This window comes from Bidens hawaiensis, unplaced genomic scaffold (genome assembly GCF_021521415.1).
Source record: "Bidens hawaiensis isolate Kalapana, Puna unplaced genomic scaffold, B.hawaiensis_p1.1 tig00031533_1, whole genome shotgun sequence".
NCBI lineage: Eukaryota > Viridiplantae > Streptophyta > Magnoliopsida > Asterales > Asteraceae > Bidens > Bidens hawaiensis.
In genome coordinates this window covers 216,417-220,653 of record NW_027495339.1, presented here as the reverse complement: position 1 = coordinate 220,653, position 4,237 = coordinate 216,417, and the positions used below count along the sequence as shown (strand labels likewise).

At 37.6% G+C, this 4,237-nt stretch overlaps 1 pseudogene across 1 annotated transcript; it reads left to right on the top strand.

Annotated features, from left to right (window-relative positions):
- Window positions 1–564: 564 nt before the first annotated feature.
- Window positions 565–4,030, top strand: LOC143582358 (homeobox-leucine zipper protein MERISTEM L1-like; annotated as a pseudogene). The gene is made up of 6 exons (XR_013143956.1): window positions 565–753; window positions 877–1,314; window positions 1,398–1,499; window positions 1,591–1,791; window positions 1,911–2,641; window positions 3,039–4,030. The product of XR_013143956.1 is annotated as a homeobox-leucine zipper protein MERISTEM L1-like (transcript).
- The last annotated feature ends 207 nt before the right edge of the window (window positions 4,031–4,237 follow it).

Here is a 4,237-nt window from a genome sequence, read left to right as displayed (position 1 = left end):
ATCATCAGTTGACGACCCAGTTTTACTAAAGAAACTGCTTGATTCGCTCCGGGATAGGATCCTCCCCAATAGTTACCACGATTGAACAGTATTCTGACATATATAGAAACTATAGTGTTTGAAGTGGCTATCGGGTGAATAAAACCTTATGAGGATGAAAGCCGAAGCTATTTAGAACCGAAGGGGCTGTGGCTTCAGCTTGAACCTCACCAATTGTCAAGGTCGTGAATGCAGAAATGGATGAGGCGGGTATGGGGACAAATAACACGCCTTGTGTCTTGACAGTGAAGAATACGGGCACTATGAATCTGATCATAGTTCCCTCTACAGAAACACAAAGAGGATCAAGCACGTGTAGTTCAAATGACTATATATCATGATCCAACTGAAACGGGTTCAGGCCTTCATATATAAGCTAATGGTCAATTGGTTTGCGTAGTGATGCACCTAATTCATTTTGAACTATGCTTGCACTTCCATTTATCTTTTTACAGAATCAATGATATACTAAACAATCAATAATTTCTGAAATGTGCCTTTTTCAATTTTTTTTTTCCAAACTAGGCTCAGCACGAACGCTTTGATAACACAAAACTGAGAAAAGAAAATGAAAAGCTTCGAGCAGATAACACGCATTTAAAGGAACTTCTCGCCAATGCCGCATGTCCAAACTGTGGAGGAGCTGCTGCTACTGGGGAAATGTCGTTTGACGAACAGCAATTGAGGATTGAGAATGCTCGTCTACGAGAAGAAGTATGTTAAGCTTAACCATAAGACAAAATATATTCCACACATATTAATTGGGGGTTGTGTAGTTTCTATAATTTGTTTAAAGTTAATTATTTAACCTTTCAAATTTTATTTTTTTCCATATAGATTGACAGGATATCCGGAATTGCTGCAAAATATGTTGGCAAGCCAACATTCAGTTACCCTGATGTTTCATCTCATGGACCCTCTCGCTCCCTTGACTTACCAGAGTCTAGTTTTAACCCACAACAAGGAATATTAGGAGAAATGCTTGAAGCAAATGACATTCTCCGGCCCATGGCTGTACCTACTGAGAAGCGAGTTATTGTGGAGCTTGCTATTGTTGCCATGGAGGAACTACTCAGAATTGCTCAGGTTGGTGAGCCCCTTTGGGTCCCAATCTCTGGCAACTCATCTCAAGTGACATTAAATGAAGACGAGTATCTGCGGTCATTTCCCAGATGTATAGGTCCGAAACCAATGGGACTGAAATCTGAAGCGTCAAGGGAATCCACGGTTATCTTCATGAATCACATAGCTGTTGTGGAAATTCTAATGGATGTGGTATATTTTTACCGAAATTGCAATCTTTTTTATGGGTACATTCTTTTGAATTAGCAACTCAATAATCTAACAATGATTTTCAGAATCAATGGTCAAATGTGTTCTGTGGCATTGTTTCAAGAGCAACGACTCCAGAAATACTTGCAACTGGAGCAGCTGGCAATTATAATGGAGTTATGCAAGTGGTAAGGAACTTGTGAAGTTATACTGTAACTATTAAAACACCAAATCAAACTCTATATATATTAATCTAAACACAACGGTCGAGTTTTGCAGATGACAGCTGAGTATCAAGTTCCTTCTCCACTCGTCCCAACCCGAGTAAACTACTTTGTTAGGTATTGCAAAAGACTTGATGATGGAACATGGGTCGTGGTTGATGTATCTTTGGAAAATCTGTGCTCTTCATTGGTGGTAAGGTGTAGAAGAAGGCCTTCGGGCTGTTTGATTCATGAGCTTCCCAATGGATACTCAAAGGTACAACTTATTCAAGTGTTGCACCAGAACTTAATTAAACGGATGATTTCACGATGCAATAAATGCAAATGCAAAAGTAAGTGAATTTCAGGAATTCACATTTAATCTCCCATTTCTAGGTCACTTGGGTTGAAAATGTTGAAGTTGATGATGAGGCCGTTCATGATATCTATAAGGTGCTAGTAAACTCTGGTCTAGCATTTGGGGCAAAAAGATGGGTAGCAACTCTAGAAAGACAGTGTCAACGACTTGCAAGCGCAATGGCTAGCAATAATCCAGCAGCAAATATAGGAGGCAAGTATATCTCAACTTGTTAGCGTTCTACTGTTTCCTTATTAAAAGACATACCTTTTTATTATTCTGAATTTGATAAAATGGAATGTCTTTCTTCATTCATTTTTGTAGTTACAATGACTCAAGAAGGGAGAAAGCAAATGCTAAAGTTAGCTCAGAGAATGGTTTTGAGCTTCTGCAGCGGGGTTGGTGCTTCGACTGCCCGCACATGGACCACTTTATCTGACGGTGGAACGGATGATGTCCGGATAATGCACTGAAAAAATATAGATGATCCAGGGAAGCCAGCTGGTGTAGTGTTAAGTGCTGCAACTTCATTTTGGTTACCAATTCCACCAAAACAGGTTTTTAATTTTCTTCGTGATGAGAACTCTAGGAGCGATGGTAACGAAATTTTTAATGAAAATCCATACAAAATCATATACTTAACTATAATCTGAAGGTGGCTCTTCAATTTCAGTGGGATGTTCTTTCAAACTGTGAGCTGGTTCAAGAAATGCTGCACATTGCCAATGGCCATGATTCGGAAAATTGTGTTTCCCTTCTGCGTGTTAATGTAAGTTCTAAAATCATGCAAAGCACAACTAATGATCCTCATATAACTATTGAAAAAAAAAATTGGATCAAACCGAAGGTTTAGATAAAAAAACGCAGAAATCGAAGGAATAGCTTCAGACGTACACTTTTTCTGTTAATTAAATTTGAGACAATTAACTGAATACAAAACTTGAGATTTAAACAAAACCGAGGCTAATCTTATTCTAACGATACCATAATTAAATAAACTATTAAGTACTAACCGGTAAGTCTAAATAACTTAAAGTAAACAACTAGTTTTAATTTAAAGTCCTAACTAATCTTCATGTCTTCACATTTATCATCCTTTTCTGTTCGTTCCTGTATCCTAGTCCAAATTAATCCAACTATAATTGCCAATTTGTTTTACGTTGTAGAGTGCAAATTATAGCCAGAGCAACATGCTTATGCTACAAGAGAGCTCAACTGATTCTACAGGATCATATGTTATATACGCACCGTAGATATTGCAGGGATGGATGATGTATTAAGTGGGGGTGATCAGATTATGTTCCATTGCTACCATCTGGTTTTGCCATACTTCCTGACGGACCTGGACCGTATGAAGGTGGAATTCTTGAGGTTGGAACTGGAGGATCATTAATAACAATCGGACTCCAGATTTTATTCGATTCAGTTCCTACTGCCAAAATATCACTAGGAGCAGCGACAACAGTCAATAGTCTAATTAAGTGCACAGCTGAAAGGATCAAATGTGCATTAGATTCTCACAATATATGAGCAATATTATCGGCACTATAAATGGTAAGCCCATCAACCTCCGTCGATTACATCCTATTTAAAGCTAGCTACTAGCATGCATTCTTAATTTTTCCTGTCAGCCGTAAAGTAAAGGAAATCCATAAAAGGTGATCAATTTTTTTTATATTATACTAAAAGTTCAAAAAACTTCTTTTAACCACTCTAGCTTCATCGCTAGTTATTATTCTGAATGGTGGTTAACACAATATGTTACGATATCTACTCATTCGCATGCTTTGTAGTGCCATGGCGGGAAGAGGGAAAGATCTAGGCGGGTGATGTTTCTCTTTATCTTCTCAAACGGATAGAAGAAGTCAAGAACGCACCTTGACGATATTTGGACTTATGGAGATGGTGTGTCATTCTGATGCAACATAAGAAGAGCATTTACTTCATTACATGGATTATAGGTTCGGGTATTGACTCTGCCTATCTTGAAGATTATAGAGTAAACTTACACCTTGTCAAGTGAATTCTAGTTAATACTTCCAAATATTTCGTTTTGCTTAGGATTTATTTTATGGTTTTCCGGTCTTGTTTTGAACATGAAGTCAATTGCCAGCATGCTTGTAGTAACTGGTTACAACTTTATTTTATTGCTGGTATGGTTTTTTTGTCTGACATTTGTCTATCAATTCATTGGCTTGGTTTTACCTTAGGAAATGAATTTTTAGTAATAATTTGTTCTCAAATAGTTGTTACCCGTATGCTTTATTGTCTACAAACATGATCAGATATAACCAGTCTTGTGCCATGAAAGTGGATTCATGTATGGATAGTTCGTGAAAATAAGAGTCAAGACATGTTTTCTTGA